The sequence below is a fragment of the Chaetodon trifascialis genome, chromosome 21 (genome assembly GCF_039877785.1).
Source record: "Chaetodon trifascialis isolate fChaTrf1 chromosome 21, fChaTrf1.hap1, whole genome shotgun sequence".
In the NCBI taxonomy this organism is placed as follows: domain Eukaryota; kingdom Metazoa; phylum Chordata; class Actinopteri; order Chaetodontiformes; family Chaetodontidae; genus Chaetodon; species Chaetodon trifascialis.
Window position 1 is genome coordinate 16,212,758 of NC_092076.1, and position 24,257 is coordinate 16,237,014.

General features: G+C 41.3%; 1 protein-coding gene across 1 annotated transcript in view; it reads right to left on the minus strand.

Moving 5' to 3' along the window:
- Positions 1-2,289: 2,289 nt before the first annotated feature.
- tdrkh (tudor and KH domain containing) overlaps positions 2,290-24,257 on the minus strand; it is a 161,062-nt gene continuing 139,094 nt past the window's right edge. Inside the window, exon 15 of the mRNA XM_070990750.1 lies at positions 2,290-2,299. The gene's annotated coding sequence lies outside the window, so the exon portion shown is untranslated. The remainder of the gene's footprint in view (positions 2,300-24,257) is intronic.

Genomic DNA, 24,257 nt, shown 5'->3' on the forward strand with positions numbered 1-24,257 from the left:
TCTCTATATACAAACATTGATTCAGACTTGGGCTTACAATTTGTGACGGAAGCCTTCGCTGCCAATCCGGATCCTTCCAGACCCGATGAATTCATTCTTGACCTGTTGGAACTGACTTTGAAACGGAATGACTTTGAATTCAATGGTAAATTCTACCTCCAGGTTTCGGGCTGCGCGATGGGATGCAAATATTCTCCGGCCTACGCTGACATCTATATGGTATATGGTTTACTTTAAACTGACTGATAGACATTCTTTACTTTTTAAAAGCAGCTACCATCCCCGGCTTATCAGATTTCATAGAATTTGTTCACAGGATGTGGATGTTGAAACAGCAACTCGCACTCTCTTTGCAGCCTTAAAACCCAGGGTCTATTAGTTTCCTCGGGAAAATCAAAAGGGAGGTTAAGAATTTATTCCGAACAAATAATACTTATCAATCAAACCAAAATAAAACACCAATCGTTCCATTCGTAGTCACTTTCTTGGATCAGCTGTCAGGCTTGAATTCATCACTCAAACGTCACTTCCAACAGGCACAGGAGGAGATTCCAGGATAACAGCATACAAACGGAATAAGAATTTAAAGGATATTCTGGTCCGTACAGCTATGAAAAAAACGCCCAAAAAATCCATCTTACCGAATTCAAAATTCAAGCAGGTGTCTTATTTGGAAAACAGCCTTACAGCCAGGGGAAGTCCAATTTGGGGAACTTTTTAAGAAGATTGTAGCAACCTTGTTTATGCCATTCAGTGTAAAACCTGTGGGAAAATATATATCGGTGAAACAGGCATCAGGCTGAGAACACGTATGTACCAACATACTTACCACATCCGCAAAGTAAACAAACCTACAGTCCTTTATAAACATCTTCAGAGTCCGGGTCATGGCGAATATATATATACGAATATATATATACGGGGGGGGGGGGGGGGATTGAGAACTCACAATTGAATTATAGAAATTAATATTAACTTATATAAGCTATTTGTCAAAGTTAAGGTTAAAGCATGAGTAGAACTTAAAGCATGTTTTGTATTTGTTTGATTCTATTTTTGGCGTGCATATAAACTAATGAATAATTTTATTCTAAGGTGGCTCTCCTTTCTTGACTCCCCATTCTGTTCCTTGGGGCCTCTCTTCTAGCCTTAGTAAGTGTCCACAGCCAAAACACACTCTCTCTCCCCTCTTCATATTTTAATACACTCTTCTCCCAGGTCTCCATAAGTACCAGGATGAATTGGGCTGATCCATGGGCCTGTTGCCCTTTCGCAGTCCTCTCACTGTCCAGGTTTCAACTGCAAAAGAAAATACATTAGTATGTTGGTAAATTGTTAGAAAACTTTTTTCAAAATGTTTATACTGTGCGTTTAAAACACTTTTCTTTTTGCTTATTTTTTCAGATTTTTTTTCTGACCTTAAACCTTTTACTTTCTCTCCTTCTTTTTCCCTCCTTCCTCATTTCTTTTATCTCAATCCTTGTTATTCACTTTTTATTGTTTATTTCCCCTCCCCTTTTTTTTCCTCCCCCTTTTTTTCCCTCCCTCTTTCTTTTCTACGTGTTTTTTTCTCCTTTCTGGTGTGATTATTTCTTCTCTGGTTGGGCTTTTTAAAATTATATCCACAGGATACTTTGCCTGTCAGAATAAAATTAACAAACATGGCCTGTGCCAGTGCTGACTCACACCCCTAGTTGGAGTGATTCATTGTCCCTACCCTAACCCTAACCCCAACCATTAATAATTTCATAATATTATTATTATCAGACTTGCATGTGTCTATTACAAACTATGTTTATTTGGATCTCTCTCACTATTACCTTCTGAAATTGATGTATACTCCTGTTGTATGGATATCTTCTGCCTATGGATATATAGATGTTATGAATAAATATATTGATTATATATTAGATACGTTTTTATGAAAAACATTTTTTTTATAGTTTATTGGGAGGGGTTGGACTGATCCAGGCTGGGATGGGCTGGATGGAGTGTGCTTTGATCACGTCATCCCCGATCCAAATTTGTCATTTCCTAAACACCCAGTTTAAATGAAGCTTGGTGTGGTGCACTGGAAACAACCTTGATCAAAAAGATCTCCTATTCAACCTTTAGCTTGAAAGGCTGATTCCTGTCCATAGGTGCAAAAGGTGAACACACAAAAACCTACACAACAGAGACAGGGACCAGCTGGCTAACCGGCAGTGAGTTTTTAGGTCCACAGTCAGTCTGAGCTTTGAGAGTTAATGATTATGCTAGCAGTTAGCAGTATCGGCTGAAGGCTGTCATGCGCTTGATAGATGTCTTTTATTTGCATCTGCGTGATGAAGAAAAATAGAGACAGGAGTGTTTTCTCACCATGTGATTGAGGGTGCCGGCAACCGTAACCTTGCCGCTCTCTCTTTTTGGTGTGGATGTCTATATTCAAGCCAGCATGATGAATTTGCCAGAGCTGCGTAACTCCAGCAGTGAGTGAGATCGTTCATCTGCTGCCATGTAAAATTGCATTGAACTGGGGCAATCCCTCAGTAGAGGCATGGTACAGAACTTTAATCAACTTTACTGCCAGAGAGAGGGAGCAGAGCGTGATGCATTTACATATGGATACTGGCCCGTCTCCACAGAGAGGACGATGGCAAGCGAGCCTCATAAACATTTTAATCTACCACCAGGCATGTTGATATTGTCATACTTTAAAGATACCTTTGAGTGATCCTCTCACTATGAAAATGGTTATTGGTTGTGGAGATGCATTACTTCATACTAAGGCTATAAAAGGCTATTGAGAAGCTTCCATATTGGCTGGTAACATATTTCATTGTTGAAAAATTGATAGATTTCTGCTCAAAGGAAGAGCTCAGTGGCCCATATTGTGCTATTCTGTGAGAGTTTCAATTAAAATGAAACTTCAGACCCAAACTGTAATTTGTAGGGTCTCTAAATATTAACTACATACTGGACAACCAATGTGGAGGCACTGAAACATAACCACAGATCCAAACAGGTTCTTTGTGAAATGCACAATGTGTCTGTCTGACAATAAGTATGGCAACAAAAACAAAAAATCCAATGAAAGCTTGTTTGAAGTATTTACTTTGTGTCCATGACATTGAATATTTTTAAATCAAAGTCAAATCGGTGATGATTTTTTTTTTTTTTCCTTTGGATCAACTATGTATAAAATACCTTTAAATAAACAGGAAAGGCTATCGAGAGGAAGCTCTCTTTTACGATGACACTGACAACAACACAGATGAAATACATCTACGACAAACAGGCCAAGGACAGCAACATGAGAGATAACATGAATTCAACTAAAACACCTACATTCCCTCCACTCAATCAAAAGAGATGAGCGTGATTAACAGGGATCAGCTGGTGCATCACATTTTAGAGGCTGTCTCCCAGTCTCAGCATTGACATGGTGATCCTCGAGGACCAAACAGTCTGGTTCACTGTGAACTTGATTTATGGGTAAAAAATGCTTTTAAGGTCTTAGTTACATCATTAATATGTTTTTAAAATGTATATTTATGTCTAAAAACATGAATATGTTAAATGTTTTGACGTAGTGGCAGCTTTGACAAAACTTGTCGCACTTCAGACTTTTCTAACTTTGATCCAGTTAGAAATGAAGGCACTGAGCAGACTGAGAGTCCTCAAAAAGGTCTCTTCTTTTCAAGTTAGCTGGATGTCTTCAGCGCACTCGGTGCAGCTCGGGATTAAGCTGATCTCTGGAGAGCGGAAGAGAGTGTTGGCTTTAGTCTTCTGCAGAGAGGGGAACAGCGTCCGGTGTCAGAGGCCAGAACTTCATCACTGCTCCCTCCAGATCTGTCTTCCACTGATTCTTTGCTTGTGTTTCAAGTTCTGTTCTAAAAAAAAAAAAAAAATGAAGTTTACCACAAGTTTAATCCATCCACTCTAAAAACCTAGAAACCTAGAAAGAAACATCAGGTTAGGTTTTCACCACTTTTAGGGACATGACATAGACTTACATTCATTTCTTGAAGACTTATCCTAAACAGTACCCTAACCCTCACAGCATCTGAGCCTTCCACCTCCAACCCCCGCAGGGCCTCTGTGGCAGCACCTGGGTCCAAACACAGATCAGAACCACACACCCACCCACACACTTTTAGAAAGCTGCAAGAATGGTCGCTGGAGGTGCGTAAGAGAGCCCTGATCATCGGAGACTCCAACGTCTCCCGTATTCCATCCTTTACAGACCCTGACAATACCCAAATTGACAGTTACCCCGGAGCCACTTTTCACCACATCAAAGACATTCTTAAAAAAAATAAACTCACTCCACAGACACAAACACAGCAGGTTAACAACTGCCTTTCAAAATACCAGCTGATAACCACCTACAAACTTTTACAACAGCTGTGGAGAACCAGCCATATCACCTTCTCTGATAACCTGGAACCCCAGAAGAAAGAATTACTCACCAAACTTAACCACACCATTACAGCCAAATACAACTTTTTACCAGAAATCAATCCACTGCTATTCAAATCTGACCCCAACGATCACATCCATTGGACCCCCCAGATGGCTCAGATGTTGTTCAGGTACTGGTGCCAACAATTAAACTATTAACCAGGGACAAATGTTTACACACAACTTCCCACCTGTCCAATATTACTAATCTCTGTTCTTCTCTCTCCATCACCCATCACCAAAAATGATTCACTTTCATTCCCACACCCAACCCTCCCACCCAACCGGACCTTAGGAGGGACCTCAACACTTTTCACAGGAGGCTAAGATTAAGGGATCATTTCTGGGGAGGACGGAGGCGAGGGCCTGTGCTGTTCACTGGACCGTCTGGGGACCGGGAACCACACTCAGACACCATCTCCCCTGAAATAACAACATTAATCAATAACAACACATCACTCACTAAATGGCGCCCGCTCCCACATAGACATCCTAACATAACCCACCCATCAGAAGAAAATAATAACATCATTAGGTAACAACAGACACATAGTTATTAAACCGGCAGACAAAGGGGGCAAAATTGTTTTACAAGATTTTAATAACTACATATTGGAGGCCAACAAACAACTTAGTAATACAACATACTACAAAGCACTTACACATTCATTACAGTTAGAAACACAGAAACAGATTTGGAACATTACAGAAACACTTGACAATAACAAACACATCACTGCAAAACAATAACAATATTTGGACGGTCCTGATGAGCCCAGGCCTCGCCTCTTCTACCTCCTCCCCAAGATACACAAGCCCCTTTAAACATAGACAGTCCCTTCTGTGGTCCCAGTTGGCCGTCCCATCGTCAGTGACTGTGGATCAGAATCTTACAGAATACGTAGATCACTTCATCAATCCACTTTCCAAACTTCACCCTAGTTATGTCAAAGACACCCTCCAATTTGTGAATAGAATCAGTAACATGCATGTACCTGGTCACTCCCTCCTCTTTACAATAGATATAGACTCACTATACACCAATATTGAGACTTCACTTGGCCTTACAGCCATAAAACACATTTTTAATAAACACCCAGACCCATCCAGACCAGACAGGGAAATTTTACAGTTACTTGAAATCACACTCAGTTGCAACGACTTCCAATTTAATAATCAACACTATCTCCAGCTGTGTATGTGTGCAATGGGCTGTAAATACTCACCGCCATATGCCAATATTTATCTGGCCCACTGGGAAGAGACAGCAATCAAATCCTCACAGACCAAACCCCCTCCTATATCTCCGGTACCTAGACGACACATTTGGCCTCTGGGGGGGAACAGAACAGGAATTTCTCTCTTTTCTAGACACACTCAATTCACACCACCCTAAAATAAAATTAAAACAAAACCTGCAACTCAAAACACTGGAGTTTTTGGACACCATGGTTTTCTTCTGCAACCAGGCAAAGTTACTGGCCACTAAAGTTTTTTAGTAAGTAAATTAGTAGTAAGTTTAGTTGTAATTTGCAACCTCTCACAGTAGAATTTCAACATACAAGTATCTTCTTCCGTGACTCCAGCGACCTAAACAAGGTACCGGCCACTAAAGTCTACTAAGACATAGATCGCCACGTACTTCTCCATAAATCCAGTTACCACCCAAGGTACACGTACAGACGTCTGACAAAGTCCCAGCTGATACGCTTCCAGAGGATCTGCACCTTCCTTAGTGCGCTGAGGCCTAGGGGTTACTTGAGGCGCTTCCTCAGAAGTGTCAATGCGGAGGTCAGCAGCACCTTTAAAGATAAATATCACCATACTGTTCCCCGGCCGGCTGGCCGAACACTCATCCCCCTGGTGGTCACCTACCTTTAGAGCACTTACCTTTGACAGGATGGATTCGACTGGATCTTATTAATTTTATCCTCCAAAATGTTGGATTTTATTATTATTTTATGCACTTATTTATTTCATTATTTCTTTCTTTTACTATTAACCTAGTTTTTATTTTTATTATTTCTTATTAAAATATTTTCTTCTCACAAGAGGCTTCCCATCACCTTCCATCCGCAGCCGGAGCCCTCACTAACCCTTTTTAAGAAATAACAACCCCAGAAGGTACTGCAGAGACCCTGGAGAGATGGGGGGTTTTCATAAATATACACAGTTCCCGTTGCCAACCTGCACCGTTGTCCAATCCACCTTGCATCTGTATATACCAGTTTGTTTTTTTTTTAAGGATCCTTTTTAAGAATTTCCTTTCATTTTTTAAGAATCTTTAATTTTGATTTTAAACAAAAGGGTTTTAATATCTATTCGATCCACACAGCCCCCGAGAATCCATGCCCCTCGCAGTACTCCCCCAAGAGTACCGCGCTTTTATCTAAACCTAACCTTACCTTAACCCCAGTCTTCACCCTAAAGTTTAATGATTTACATTATGAAAACCTGCATTTTGTCCCCACTACTCCACACACACACACACACACACACACACACACACACACACACACACACACAGGCACAGGCACTCTGTGGGTGGCCTGTGTGTGCCTGTCTTGCCTTTCCTTTTATGACAAGATGAGATCAGTTATCTGGTTAAATATGTACATGTTAACAATTTCCGCATCATTGTCTACTCAAAGCATCTTAACACACCATCTGAGTATCAATAATTGGAGAACATAATGAATCACATACAGTGGAGTAATATGTTTGAGGTTAAAAAAAACAGATGTTAGTTTTGAAAATTCTTGGAAATATGTTGTTAGGGTTGAAAGCAAGGACCGACACACATGAAACTCCCAAATTATTAACAGTGTCACTGAAAAAAGGTTTGTGTCAACTACCATATATTATACAGTGGTATGAAAAAGTTTGGGCACCCCTGATCATTTTCAAGATTTTCCTTTATAAATCATTGGTTGTTCGAATCAACAATTTCAGTTAAATATATCATATAGCAGACAAACACAGTGATATTTGAGAAGTGAAATGAAGTTTATAGGATTTACAGAAAGTGTGCAATAATTACTTAAACAAAAGTAGGCAGGTGCATAAATTTGGGCGCCCTTGTTGTTTTATTGATTTGAATACCTTTAGCACTAATTATTGGAACTCAAAATTTGTTTGGTAAGCTCATTGACCCTTGACCTACATACACAGGTGAAGCCAATCATGAGAAAGGGTATGTAAGGTGGCCAGTTGCAAGCTGTTCTCCTCTTTCCATCCTCTCTGAAGAGTGGCCACATGGGAGCCTCAAAACAACTGTCAAATGACCTGAAAAAAAAGATTGTGCAACATCATGGTTTAGGGGAAGGATACAAAAAGCTGGCTCAGAGATTTCAGCTGTCAGTTTCCACTGTGAGGAACATAGTGAAAAAATGGAAGACCACAGGCACAGTTCAAGTTAAGGCCCGGAGTGGCAGGCCAAGAAAAGTCTCAGATAAGCAGAGGCGAAGGATGGTGAGAACAGTCAAACTCAACCAGCAGATCAGCTCCAAAGACCTACAACATGATCTTGCTGCAGATGGTGTCACTGTGCATCATTCAACTATTCAGCGCACTTTGCACAAGGAGATGCTGTATGGGAGACTAATGCGGCAGAAGCCTTTTCTGCACACACGCCACAAACAGAGTCGTTTGAGGTATGCTAAAGCACATTTGGACAAGCCAGCCTCATTTTGGAATAAGGTGCTGTGGACTGATGAAACTAAAATTGAGTTATTTGGACATAACAAGGGGCGGTATGCATGGCGGAAGAAGAACACACATTCCAAGACAAACACTTGCTACCCACAGTAAAATTTGGTGGTGGTTCCATCATGCTGTGGGGCTGTGTGGCCTGGCAACCTTGTTAAAGTTGAAGGTCGCATGGATTCCAGTCAGTATCAGCAGATTCTTGCGAACAATGTTCAAGAATCAGTGACAAAGTTGAAGTTGCGCCGGGCTGGATACTTCAACAAGACGACCCTAAACATTGCCCAAAGTCCACTAAGGCATTCATGCAGAAGAACAAGTACAATGTTCTGGAATGGCCATCTCAGTCCCCAGACCTGAATATTATTGAAAATCTGTGGTGTGATTTAAAGCGGGCTGTCCATGCTCGGAAACCATCAAACCTGACTGAACTGGAGATGTTTTGTAAAGAAGAATGGTCAAAAATACCTTCAACAAGAATCCAGTCCCTCATTGGAAGCTATAGGAAGCATTTAGAGGCTGTTATTTCTGCAAAAGGAGGATCTACTAAATATTGATGTAATTTTTCTGTTGGGGTGCCCAAATTTATGCACCCGTCTACTTTTGTAATTATTGTAATTATTGCACACTTTCTGTAAATCCTATAAACTTCATTTCACTTCTCAAATATCACTGTGTTTGTCTGCTATATGATATATTTAACTGAAATTGCTGATTCGAACAACCAATGATTTATAAAGGAAAATCTTGAAAATGATCAGGGGTGCCCAAACTTTTTCATACCACTGTATATATATATTCTACTGCGCAAAAGTGCAAAAACACTGTATTTTATTATCCATGTCTTAATCGTGTTTATTTCTGCAGCACATGGTGTTTATCCCATGCATCTTGCAGTCCTGTTCCTTGACCCAAACTTTCATGTCTTTAGCAAGACATGAAAGTTTGGAAATTCGATAATTACTCAGCTCATTTGACTGACCACCTTTATACAAAGGTGACTTCCACAAGTCAGGGATGCTTTCCACAGTCAGAATTTAAAATAAGCATGCAGCTATGGAGCTGCTAATAGAAACAGCCAAGGCACTTAGCCTAGAGCATTAAACACTTCAAGATTTGTAAAGTGCTTCAGTGAAAAGATCTGAGTGAAAAGTTTGTTTGCTCAGCAAGGTGCTCTATGATTAGAGCCAGAGGGAGGAGATCTGATCTGGCATTTTCAAATAACTAACCTGAAGGAATAAAGTGTGCATTGAATGCATCACAGATCCTCTCTCCAGCTGAGATTGATCGGGTACACCCTTGATTAATTTCAATGGGATGTGGGATGAAGTAGAATTATGTGATAAAGATTTGACTATTTTCCAAAACTTAACTGGGTTTTCTTTACTTTGAGAAAGAGAGATGAAATGATGATTTGGCTTTATGAATAACAGCGAGATGTCTTTTACATTGTCAATGAACATATGGCCAATCAGCGGCTGAGTTAGTGATCTGTGCTTTCCTCTAGGCAGCATCTCTAGAGCACAACATATCCACAGTTTCTGATCAGAAACAACAGTTGTTTCTGTTCAACAGACATGCTCGTCTCCAATGGAATTAGATGTTTTCATATAATAGTCGAAGGTTCGGTTGGGCTCAGGAATTGCCACGGTAAACCCAATATCACTGGAGTACAACTCAGACAAAAATGCTTATTCAGAATAGTTTTTGATATTCCATTTGACAGTGACACATGGTTTGGATCTTTGTAATTTTGTGTTACAGATCCATGATATTATACTGAAGTCAAGAGAAAAAACACCATTAGATTTATAATGCTGTGGTCTGTTGGTAAAGATGATATGTAAGAGTGCGGCCATTTCTTCTTGGTCAAAAAATCAGTTATTGCAGGTTTGGACAAAAAGTATTGTGTTATGGTTTTACTGGGGTTTCCCAAAATGTCAAACTTTTCCTTTAACGTTCGATGTTAGCATTGTCATTGTTAGCATGTTAGTGAGCTGATGTTAGCATTTTGGTCAAAGCACCACTATGCTAAGGTACAGAATCTCATGGCTGGATTATTTGCACCTTATTTTCATTTATTTCTCACTTTAGGGGCTCCACAGGTTGTGTTTTATGCTGCATATTTCCAGGAATGTCATTGATTTCAAGCTTCTCATCTAATCAGTGCAGTCTAACTCATCTAATTAGCAATTCCAAGGCAATAACTAGAGGCATAAAGGACATAATACATACAATATAAGTTAAAATGCCAACAAAATGATGATAGATATGCACTGCACGTAATGCCACAAGGTGAAAATGGTCAGTTTATCACGTGAACCGCAGCTGATCTGATTTCCATCTCCTGCTCTCTGACTTCACTGCCAGTCATCTCTGGCTGTGCTGTGAGGAAACCCGCAGAATGATATGAATCCTCATCCCGCACAAAGAAATGTTACAGGTCAGTTTGACAGTAATGGAGCGGAGGGAGAGCTAAAGGGGGCAGATGCTGGTGATTCATATCAATTCAATTTTACCTTGAATGAAAAAAATGGTTTGAAAGGTTTGAGCTGTTTTATGTTGACAACAGTAACTAAATTGCTGATATGGACAGTAATACCAGTCCTGGTGGTCACAGGTTTTTTTTCTTTTTAAATAAGATACTTTCACAATAGATGAAGACTGAAAACATACCATAGGCTGAAAATTGACTATTTTAATCAACATATTTGGTCTCTCTGTCATGATGTGCTCTCACCAGTTTACTGGCAGAAAAGAAGAGGAGTTGATTACAGCAATGGAAGCTCAGGTTAAGGTAATGAAGGCCCTGCAGTTTACTGTTAAACCATGGAAAATCTTTCTGACACATTACCAGCAACCATTCCCATTTTGACACCTTTAATATATCTTCTTCTTTGGTACTGTGCCTTCATGTGTGTACTTTTTGTGCTTCAGTGAAGCAAAACATGACAGGAACAGGAATAGTGAACCTTGTTCCTATCAAGGGCCATTTCAATTTTTCACACATGCTTCGAGTGCCATAATAAATTATTGAACACATGTATCACACTAACCTCTAACACAATAGATGCCATGGTAGTGATAATGATGCTGCCATCAAGCTGAATTTCCAGGTTTAAGTCAGTCAAAAAGTGGAGCTGAGTCTTTGAAAAGGGCTGCTCACAGTATTCGGTTGTCCCAAACAGACGCAAAAGTCAGCATATGTCTCTTCAGAATGGAAAATCCTCAGTTTCTAGAGCTCCAGCAGAAGGAGCTTATGCTACCTGGCTTTGAGCTCATTGAATATTTTCAGTTCCTTTTGTTTACTTTTCATGTCCTGAAACCGCTCACCAAATGCCTGAGGGAGTTTTCACACTCAGCAGCATGTTCAAACGTCATGGCAGGCTTTAGTTCTTACAGAGTAGGAAAATGTTAAACCTTTCCAGCTGCACTGGCTACAGCTTTGATTTCAATTCAAATTATGATCGTTAGTTACATCCCCAAATAAAAATCCATTTAAATCTATTAAAATTGTATGATTCATTGAATGATATGGTGCAGCTACATCTAAAAAAAAATCTTAAGAAATAAAATCACCAAAAAAAGCAACATCATGTGCAAGTTTCCTACAAGTTTATGTGCTTTATACTCTTTACTCCCAGTACGTGAGAGAGAAAAAATGCCCAAATTTCAGGTGATGGTGATGTCTTGATTCCCCAATTTGTGGGTAATGGGCTGATAAAACTTGTGTTTTCAAGTAAAAGATAAAACCTGATGCTTGACAGCCAGAGATGGGTGATGCAACTGTGTTGTCCCTCTACACATTCTCACACTTCACTAAATGTCACCATGTGCAATCACTCAGCACTTGGCAGAGGTGAACACGGCCGTCAAAATGTCTTGTAAATACACTAAGCTCCTTCACATCTCCCTCCCGCCTTTCTCTTTCTTCCATCTGCCTCCCTTTTTCTGAGACCACCCACTCGGTCCTGGATTACCTGCAGTCATCAGCCCTTCTCTCAGGGCCCTTGGCCTCTGCAGAGCTCACGCAACAGGAAGTGGTAGGTGGAGGCGGTGGCCCCACTCTGACCAGGCCTCTGCCGGCATCACAGAGTAGGAGGCTCAGGAGATGGAGGTGGTGGGAGGACTGTCGCCCCGGGACAATGATTTCAGGTTTGTTACATAATGCCGTCCTCTAAATGGATTTTGGATGGAAGCTTTGCAGGAATTCAGAGGCAGGTAATATGATGATGCAGCCATGCTTATGGGCCACTTGGCATGCTGTGAAAAATGGAAGACCTTGGCCCACGTGGGGTACTGCCAATGTGCACATCTGCATACAAAGATGAAAAGTAAAAAAAAGAACAAAATACAACTGGACCTGAAATAGTTTCCCAAAGAGATATCAGATATCAGCCAGTCACTACTGTCCACCTTTGATATAACTTATCATGATGCCGCCAGAAGAGTCTTTCCAGTGTACTGTAAAGTTGTTTCAGTCAATAACTACTGATTCTCGTTTTTTTTTTTACATGAAATTAATTTTCTTTTGAATGTTCCTTTTTCTGATTTCATCTAAGATATAAAGACAGTGAAATAAAAAAAAGATTTTCCCAGTTTGAATCCTGTTTACTTGTTTTAATTGTTCATTTATTTATCATCAAAAAGATCATTTCGAGTATTGTCATTTTTCTTTAAAAAAATACAAATAAAAAATTTGATGACTCATGATGACACCATGACTGAAGATGAGGATGCTCTAAATTGCCTCACTGTGACTCTAAAGCACCAAAAAATGTATTCAAATGCAATTAGTTATGTCTTAATAAAGCTCAACCTGGCACAGTCAAATGCAGTTTAAGCAAGGCTTTGACATTTTTGTTGAACAAAGGCCATAACTGGTAACTTCAGGTTAATGTTAATTGTTTGAGCATAATGTAACAGTTGGACAAGTAGAGAAAAGCAATCAAATCATCAGTGTATATGTAAAGTTTGTTAACATTTGCCAACATCTGCTACTGGTCATACCAGACCATCTAAGGTTAAAGCAGCTAATCTCTTGAAAACAGTGTTATTTCTCTTTTCCAAAAAATGCAACCTTACTTTAAGTGTAGTCAAGTATGTTTTAAGCTGGACTTTCGTATGTTTAATACGGTAAGGGCAAAATCCCAAATGCTGTATCACCAGAACACAGATGTAGCTTGTACTAACTTTAATCTCAGACTTGGCAGAAACAGATAAGCAGCAACAAGTTTCTTGAAATGTTTGGTGAAGCACACACCAAACAATCACAGACAGGCAAAGATCTAGGAAATGCAGGGCAAGACTGGTTGAGCTGAGACAGAAGGCTAAAGTATTAACCAGAGAACAGGAGATCAGGCAAAGTCAAAGGCAGGCAGGTGCGGTAACAGGAGATCAGCCTGACATGATGCGAAGAACAATCTGGCACTGAGTGAGAGAGCAGCTTAAATACTGGACTGATTGGCAATGAGGATCAGGTGAGTGGGTGGGTGTGGCTGGCCAGGAGAGCAAGAGTGGAAAAGTACTGGCTGAGCAGGTGAACAGATGACAAGGAAATGGCAGCAGGAAAGAGGCTGAAAGTCCAGTGACAGACGTATTTAAAAAATATATATATCATTTTTACATACTTAGGATTTAATAACACAGCCAAAAATGCAATTCCAGTAAAACCAAGCTTTTTTCTAGCATCCATAAGAAATTCAGTGCAATGCATTTATTTAGTAGTACACTTTAGGTAGTACAGACAAAGACAATTGTAATGGATTTTTCTGGAATGTAAATTTATCAATACCCACAATATTGTGAATCTTGCCTGTTGAGATTTAGTGTGTTTCATGAAAATTATAGTATACTTTTTTCTTACCTGAGTTAATGTTACACAGTTGTCTAAATGCTGCAAATCAAGCCTTTCCACCTAAAAGAATGAAATGATGATTTTCAGGCATGCCAAGAAAACACAAGGCTTTCAGAAAATTCCCTACTAGCAGCCTCACACCGGAAATATCCTCCTTCAGCCCAGAAATATCAATATTAACAGATTTCAAACAGGGGTGTCAGCTGAACCATGATGTCCTGTGTGATGAGCGGCTGGTGCAGGTGCAGCTAATGACAGAGCTGCGATGCAGAAAAAACAGGTCACAGAGTAGCAAGGTGGAGGAGCACGATCCCAATGCACTCGGCAGGCATCTGCGGCAGCTAAATAAAATGGGCAAGATTCTCTCTGAGGCTAGTAGGGACACACAAGCACACACAGACGTGTCCTAAACACTGGCGTGCACACAAGAGCACAAGGAAACCCACACTTGAAGGATCACTGCTATTTAGCCTTTGCAGATATTGACAAAACTGAATATTGGACCAGGCTTTGAGACATCTGATATCTCATTCCTGCTCACACCCAATACAATGGAGGGAAACTGAACTGTGTTTGTGATGTTCACTACCAAAAATCAAGAGCAACAACTCAGTCAATGTCCATGATAATCCCTAGAAGACACTAATCCCTTGAAGTTTCTAACTTGCCAGGAGGACATCGAAGCAGACTGAAGCCACATTTTGCAGGTGCATTTACATGCTGTTTAGCGTGCTGCAGCAGAAAAACTAATTAGCGATCTGGCCTATAAACTGACATTAGCTGCACACTTTTTCCTGGTGAGTGTTCGTTTGGGCGCTCGTTCAACAAGCTAAGGTGCAGGACAAGATGTGTGTTCGTGTTGCCCTATGCAGAGATGTCATTGGATGTATGGGAACAAGGTCTCCATCGATGTAGCACTGATGAGTGCGGTCAGAAGTGTGCTGATGTCATGGAATCCTGGAATCCATCCGTACATCACTGCAGCAAGCTTTAAGAGCGTTAAGTTATTCTTTAAGAATGAGGCAAAACTCTTTATTACTTTATTTACACGTGAGTCTTGATCATGATAAGAGCTGGACTACCTCAGGGTTCACACTGTTTTTCATAGCAGACGTCGAACCTTGGCCACCTTGGCTGACATAAAGACCACCTACGCTCACATCATAAAAACAGCGTGACAATTGTATATACCTTTATTAACTACAGTGTCTAAATTGGTAAAACAGTTTTGCAGGGGAAATCCTTCATCTCTAGATATGGTCTGGTCGATTCAACAGCACTCTGATTGCAATTCTTTGTGGATTTACACCTGCATGAACATGTTTTTTCTCATATAGCTCAGCTATCCAGAGACAGATTACATGTTAATACCAGAGTTAAATGGAGTAAATGTCTTATGTGCTTTATCAGATCAGTGGCATGTGGTCCATTAAAGGTCCTGGGGCACCATCCATCCTGTATTTCCAGTTATGAAATAGATATTTTTAATGAAAAATAGTTTTGCTGTTTTATGTGTGTGTGTGTACATTTCAGTTGTTACTCTCACATAAATCATACATTATTACTGAAACATGACTAATGACTAAGCACTGCCTGCAGTCTTTGTGCAAACTTTTCCCCAGCCAATGGTGGCATGCGTGTAAAATGTTTAGCTTTTTGGTGCCTGATTGGTTGACACTGTATACTGAAAATAACCAGATCTAGGGTGGAAAAGTTTACGCTGGGGGTCTCGGTTTGGCAACCTGGCAGCTTTAGGATAGATAATGTTGGTAATTCACCAGCTACTACTAACAACAGCCAATACAGATGAACAATATGCTAAAAAGTAAATTGACACCATAAAAGCATGCCAAATAAGCTGTTAGCAGTTCCTGCTTGCCATCTAGCCATGGTTGTGTAGACAATTATGGCTGGATGACTTTGCCACTGGGGTATTGGGGTGAAAGCAAAAAGTCTCTGAGTCACATATTTTAAAACCTTTGCAAATAAAACCAATACTGTCTGCATAGAGAGGTAGAGCTAGAAATATGAGAGTAGATATACATTTTTGTAATTACATACCCTTTAACTGGGGTTCAACTGACAGGCGTTTTTGACCCTAGAGGTTTTCAGTGTTTCTTGTAAAAGCCTCCAAATGCTCAAACTACAAAACATCAGGATGATATTAGTAAATATTTAATAACATTCATACAAAATTCAGCAATTGTGGCACTGGAAGCAGTTTGAGGTTTCTTGTGAAATCCACTGATCAGTCCTACCATAATCAATCGAACTGCGTCATAATAGAGGCAGACAACAAAGCGTGACTGATATCCACCTTAAAATCCACAATCAAAGGTCGATATCAGCAAAGTGACACATCAGGCTAACCCTACACTTCACACAGAGCAGACGTTGGCCACAAGAAGATCTCAGCTGCTGCCCACTGTCCCACAGGAGTGTGTGGTGGGAGATGAAACAGAAGGAGACAGTAATGCTTTACATCTGAGGGCTACATACACCGTGGCTCTAGCGGGATAATGGACCCAGGTCACTGATACTAAATGCTGTTATTGACCCGAATCAGAGAGAGCAGTCAGAGACTATAAAGAATAGGTATTTACTGTTATCCAATAGCCCTGTTGTTTTGTCCTCCCTTTTAAATCTGCAGAAAGAAAAGACTTTCCTGTTTGATTTGCTACTGCCACAACATCCCGGGAGTGCAGCGAGAAAGATTTGCTGCTTTTCAATCATGGCTGACCCCTCACCCAGCTGTAACATTGGAATCTCACGCTCTGCTTCCAGCCCGGCCTCTTTTTGTTTTCACAGCGCCACCTCTCTCCCGTTCTCTCATCCTTCCCCCTCTCTGCAATGTCAGGCTCCATCCTGCGATTGAGATTTCACTCCTCAGTGTTTTGACATGCTCCGCAGCCCTAACACTGATTACAGCATCCTGCAGGACCGCATTAGCACTGCATGACCAGACACCCCGGTGTGTAAGTGTGTGCGTGTGAGTTGCAAGGTGTGTTTGTTCGGCCTTGTGTATTGCAGCTATGGCTGCTGTGGTTGCCATTACTGCCACCACCCATACCAGACAGCAGCCACACTGTCTCAGCACAGCCCGGCTGAGAGCTTCTCAGCCTGGATACTGTCCCTGAGACTGCCCCCTGTGAGGGAGGATAGCTCCAGGCATCAGACTAATGCCACTAGATAACACACTCAACATGTGTGTGTGTGTGTGTGTGTGTGTGTGTGTGTGTGTGTGTGTGTGTGTGTGTGTGTGTGTGTGTGTGTGTGTGTGTGTGTGTGCGTGTGCGTGCGTGCATGTGCGAGACCTGAGGCTGTGTTTATCATTCAGTCCCTCCAAGCCTGGGCTGGCAGCATGCAATTCATCTTCCAACTCTGTTGAAGGGGAAAACTTATATTGAGTCTCTTGATAAATGGCTCATGATCAGTTTTAATGCCAACGCCCTCTAAACACTCTCACACACACACATGCACACATGCATATAAACTGTTACTCTCCTACCATGACCATTTTCTTTATTTAAAGGGCAGGTGTGCTCAAAACAAACAAGTTCATGCAAAGTGTCATCAGCTAAAAGCCATCAGTGGATGACCTGCTCTACCTCCTAAGTCACAGCCGCCTCCGTTTAATCAAATGTCTGGCCTGAACAAGAAAGATATACATCTTTCTCCCATAGAGTTTGATCAGGTAGGTCAGAAATCTTTTTTACTTCTCCTTTTCTGCTCCCACACACTGGTGAATATTCACCGTCTCTCACACAGAGTTAGTCTCTGCTTCTGTGCCGCTATGTGTTTTCAGTCTCCAACGCCTGCCTCCCTCAGCATTTCCTATCCCACCCCACCCCCTTCACACCCCAAAGGGAGCTCAGTCTCTGCGAAGAGTTAACAACTCCCCGTGGGGCTTGTGACAATGCAATCAAGCAAAGCAATATGTCTACAGCACCGAGAAAATACCGAAAGAAAATAAAGAATGAAGAAAGATTGGCCGCTGTCCACCCCCTCTGTCCATCTCAGCCCTCTCAATAGTTTATTAACTTTCAGAGCTTGACAGAGAAACAGGCTGAGTGAAAAGGGGAGAAGAAAAGTTTGGATTTCCAGACCCCAAGACACTACAATGTGCAGGTTTGCCGAAGGGTTTATCAAATAGTAAGAGTTTTGTTGCTCTGCTGCAAAATGATGATGCAATTCACCTTGCCCAGAGTCTTATGTCTCCATGTTGTGAAGATGTGTACGTCTTTGTTTTCCTCACCAGTCTATCACAGGAATCAGTGCAGATCAATTAAAATGCATCAATACGGGGTTGGACAGTTAAGCAGTAGCAGTTCTAAACTCTGAGTGCTAAGAAGACCCCACTGACATTACATTCCCAAAGCAGGAGAGACAGCATAGCCTGTTATTGATAGAATAGCATACATGCAGTGTGTATGAATGTATGTATGAACACATACAAACACAAAAGCTCAAAGCAATATCAGCCTAAGAGGCGGCTCTTCAAAAGCTTTACCAAGCCCAGCTGCAACAATTACTCTTGACATTGTTGCTCTGGCTAAATGTAGAATCACATGTCCCCTGCCTCTTAAGAGAGGCAGGGGATATGTGATTGGCTGAAATATGAGAGAGGACAATGACAATAACCCTGTCCTGAAAAATGCCAATATTAAATAAAAACAGCCTTTTGAACAGGTGTATTTACAACATGTCTATAGTTTTGACTCTATACCATCATTATCCACATGCTTCCAGTAAGAGGCCACCTTGACATCTGAGAATTTCACATGCAACAGAGAGAATATCCATTTTCTTTTCCCTTTTTTTCATTACAGATGAAAGGTGTATAAATAGTGTGTGGTGCCAAGACTGAGCAATAACAGCCAGAAGTTGCAGGGTATCACAGTGTCAGCAGAAGTGTTAGTATTCCCTCTGGGGGCTCCTGTCTCTCTTAAATGGGTCTTGCTGGAAATAGGTTGCACGCACGAGTCAGGCAAAGTGGGTCTGGTGCCAGCTTTCCTGATAAGTATGACCTGAAAACATGTAGAATCAATGCTAATATGGCTGTATTAAGGAAGGAGGGGTGTATGCGTGTGTGAATACTGTAAGAGGCATCCCCTGTGGCCATTGATTATCCAGCTGTTGTATGGTGGAGGATATACTGTACCCTGGCGACACTGCATGGGTTTATTCACTTACAAATGAAGTCAGCCATATGCAGCTGAGAATCACAAGCGCTTGCATGAAGCATGTCTGCGTGGTTTAGGATATCAATGTCATGGGAGAGACAGGACATGTGTGGGCATGACAGATAGCTTGATATGCAGGACCAAACTTGTTCTCCGTGTATAGAGATGTACAGATCTAATAGAGATTACAATTTCATGTGGCCTGACCACAGTGTACACTCAACAGTTGTCAGTTTGTTAAATCCACCTAGCTACAATGCAGTCTAATACACCAGTCTTGCAATAAATCCATCCTTAACAAAGTTTCTAATGTTTAGTTTTTGTTTACTGCTCTGGAGAGATGTTGATTGAGCTGTGTGGTCATTTTGGAGGGTGTAGTTTGTGGTGCTATTGGACTGTATAGCTTATTAGAGAGGTTTGTTAAGAGTTGGGGCGAACCAAAACAGAGCTAATGGGAGAGTGAATGTTGTTATTGATGACAATGTCGTTCTGTCTAGTGGATGTAGAAGTAGGTCCATTCAAGACAACTTAGAAACTTAGCAACACAACTTAGCAAACTATAAGCTGATGATGTACAGCATTAGCTTTTTGCAGAAATGACCCTCCTACAACCATGCTGGCCACATCCAGTCTGCTCATATTCATAACTGTGTTTCACAGGCTGAGGCATACATGGTGTGACAGTCTGCTGAAGGAGTGATAGTACTCTAGTCATAGTTCATGGGAGTGAAAAGGTTGACCAAGGACAGCAGAAGTTTGAGTTCTGCTCCATAATCTAAAGCAGTAACTGAGGTGGATGCCATGTTTCTATGAAGGGGTGTTATGAAGGGGTTAGCTGGTGCTGACAGTGGTAGCCATGATATCCCAAGCAGCAGTGTTGTGTGGGCTGCTGCTTCATATGTGGTTACTGTTCGCTCCATGCCAGCTACAAAGGGGATGCACTGGAGCTTTGTCAGGAATTGAAGTTGGTAAGAGATGTGAGAGTGAACCAAAACAGAAAAGTTGCGGGCTGTAAAACCAATAGAATGAGGTAAAACATCCTAAATGCTCCATAGACTTGGGGGTAACTGCAGAGTTTAGTGTTGATTCCCTGCGGATTTGTTTCTACAACTGACTCCTTAATTGTTTGGTGCAGCTATTTGTTTTACTTTTAATCATTTTATTTTTGTATGTGTTGTTTTAGTGGGTGACTTCAACTTTTACTTTTGGCTTGGCTTTGGTCATGCTCAGTTATGCCATCTTATTTTTGCAGTGGCATTATAGGCTTGTTCTTTTTTTTTGCCTATCTGTAGCAAAAACATTTTAGATGAAATGGCCAGGGCCTCACGAGAGCACCTGGCAATCCTTCTACAAAGCTGTGACATCTCCTAGTAGATCAGAGAAGTGTTGAGACTTTGAGAAACACTGAGGAATACTTTGCTTAATTACTATTTTGGTCAAGTGATGTCTTACCAGCCTTACAATGCCATCTGGTGCCAGAGCTGATACGTTCTCCGGGGGGGGACGGATGCTACTTGCCTCATTAAAAATAAAATGGTTGTCATGCTATTTGTGCAGTTAACTGGCATAGATTACCCTGAAGGTCAACTGGGAGGCTGTGTTTGCGACTGATCCAGACTACACATGCACGCGCACACACACACACACACACACACACACACACACACACACACATACACACACGCACACACACACACACACACACACACACACACACACACACACACACACACACACACACACACACACACACCCGTTCCAACACCATGCGACTATTTCACGCTCAGCCAACTATGATGAATCGCTAATAGCTCAGCTGACCAAACTTTTCCCGTCAGCTTTTTGGCAAACCAGTGATTAAATAAAGGTATTGGTGAGGTTGCTGTTTTCGTTGTAACTTTTGTTCATATTACCAAAAATCAACCACAGTGAGTCCACCTCTGGTGCTGCGAACTGCTCAACTGATGTGAAACCCTGCACCGACAAACAGAAACACCTCTCTGTGAAAAGATGCTGCCGTGTCTACAGATACTGTCAACAATGCTGCAAATTGATGTCAAAGTCAGTTCGTCAGCTGTCAGCCCTTCTGATGCTCCCCTTTGACTCGTGAGTGCTGATGTGAAGAGGTGCCAGCAGAAGGAGGGGTACTGACAGGGGAACAAGCAGAGATGCTGCTGATGAAACCAATTTATGCAAGGCAGCTAGAAGGACAATGGACAGAGAAGTTGAGCTGTGCTCTGTGTATTTGTGTTTACATGCATGTTTGCAAGTGCATAAAATGAGAGTGAAGCCACAGATTTCACCATAATTTGTGCTCTGTCAACAGTGAAAACTCATGTTCTGTCACAGCAATCTGTGTTCAGTGAATGCACACACACACACACACACACATATACACACACACACACACACACACACACACACACACACCAAAGTATTGTACACAAATGCACCTGAGCCAAATTATTGTTCCATCACACAATGTTGTACAGAGCTGGCATGTTCTGCTGAAGCTAGGCTGAAAACAAGATTGACAGTGGACATGATGCTCAAAAACCCTAGATACACTGTACACACACACACACACACACACACACACACACACAAACACACACACACACACACACACACACACACACACACACACACAGACTGGGCAGCTGAACTAAAACAGCTCTCAGCAGTGCAGCTTGGCAGGCTTGCAGGTGTGCCCAATCAGGCTTCCAACAAAATAGAGAGGGAAAAGGTAGAAGCACGATCGGGCCACAGACACCGCTGTGTGTGGCCGAACACAAACAGAGCCTGGCTGCTTTCTGCACAGCAACTGTCAGAACTGTTTTAGCTCTATAGAACACACATGTGTACATTTCCTCTTAGCTATATCACCTTGAGGCACACAAATAACTGATGGATTGACTATGTATTTGCTCATTTAGAATTTGATACCAGCAACATTGTTAAATATCGGGTTTCAGGGTTTGCAAATCATCGCATTCTGCTACCATTTACATTTTACACAGTGTCCCAACAGCCACCATCTTTGAACCTCCTCCATATGTACAGCTATCAGTCACCTGATTGAAGTTTCATGCTTTGGTCATGTGATCAGAACATAAGAGATTTCATGAGTTACAATCTAATATTCAACTTTTTTAGCATTGCTTTTATTCATGTGTAAATTACGGATGAACACTGATGGTTATACCACACTTAAGAGCTGCGATCAATAGAGGCATTTAAGATTTTCATTCATGTTAAAAAATGATATTTTATTTATTGCATTTATCACAGCGAGTTGCACTGTCTACAAATGGTCGCCCACACTGGCGCAGCAAAGATGGTCTGCTCAACAATGATGTCGCAGGTCTATCTGACCTGCGTGCTGTCATGTACCTGGATAGACACAAAATGCTGCCACAGATTTTGCCAAGGACAGACAAAAAAATTAGCAGGAAGCAGAAAAGATGCCAGGTCGGCACCAGAACTATGTTGGTTCAGTGCAGGACCTGCATGTGCAGGATACAGATTATGCTGATTAAGTGGAAAGGAATAAAAAAATGAACAAAATGAATGAATGATATGAGTGAGTGTGGGCGGACAAAATGCATGTCAGAACAGAACTATTCTTAGAAAGTGAGCATCCCTGTGTTGTGTTAATTAAAGATCATTACGAAGATGTCAAAATTTGAAAGGAAAAGTGATGTTTATCAAATAGTTGTGCCTATAGTTGTGTATATGTCAAATGTTCTCATATTTCTTCTTTCTGGATTCTCTGATGTCTTGCTGATTTGCTTGTTGCGAGTCCGACAACACGTTTCAACACAAACATTTCACATTCACATTCAAGTGTTTATTGAAACTACTTTCTACAAAGCAGTTCACAGTGAAGTCTGCTGATTGTAGCTAGACAATGAAACGATGCCCTCCTGCTGAGTCATTTAAGCTGTGATCACATTGTTTTGAGATTGAGGCCTCAGGTGCAATATCTCAAAATCTTGACAAGTAAATGCAAAACTATCTGAATGGCTCCTAGTGGCAGACTCAGGCTGCCTGAGGGGCAGGGTGAAAGGCACCTACTGCATGGGGAGGGGCAGCAGCACACAGACAGTCCAGATACATTCCCAGACCTTGGCAGCCTATATGGCACTGCATCCTGTTTTCTCCACAGGAAGGGCACCCTGGAGGGCACTTTATCACATTCTCTTGTACACTGGGCCAGAGTAGACTGTTATCATGTTTTATCTACCATCAAGGCATCCAAACGGCTCTTCTTTGGTGGCGGGGGGGAGGTTTCTTGAACATGAGTCCGCCCACGCTGGCTACATATCACAAGAAGTAAGTGAGAAAAATATGTTAATGGAATGTGCATATATGACTCTTAAAGTCTTACAATAAAGTGTAACACCAGGATTCAGTGAGATTTTCATCAGCCTGGGATAAACAGAATAGATTCCCCCTACAAATGTTTCCCTTGAATCTCAACCCATCAAGTTTAATCAAGAATGTTCTTTTTATCCACTACAGGAACTTTCCTGTTGAATCTGCTTAGCAGCTGTAGAGTGGCCAATTAAAGTGAGAAGCTGAGGCACTTTGACACAGCCATGTGTCTCATGTCTTGTAGGTGAATAGGTTTGAAATGTGACCTCTTACTATTCTCTCCCTGCACCTAATTCATCCTGTCATCCCCTGCCATGCTACGCCACCTTCATCTCCACCTCATTTTCCCCTTATTTTTCATTCTTTCAAGCTCTGCATCCTGTTCTTTTGAGCCTTCCTTTCACCTTCTCTGTCTTTAGCTTCCTTTTCATCAACCTCTGCATGCCCTCCCTCCCTTGCCTTAAAAATTTCTATTTGTTCCACTTTCCACAGCCTGTTTTTGTTAGAAAAGTATGAGAATGGTTTCATTTGCCAAATTTCAATATTCTATTTACGTCTCGCTTCTTTTCCTCCAACTTTTTGTCCTCTCATCACACTGTTTTCAAATCACTCACCATCTGCCTCTGTTGTTGGAATCACTTTTTTTAAGAGGAAAATGTATTGGTTTCTCACACCGTGTTACTGCTGTGCCT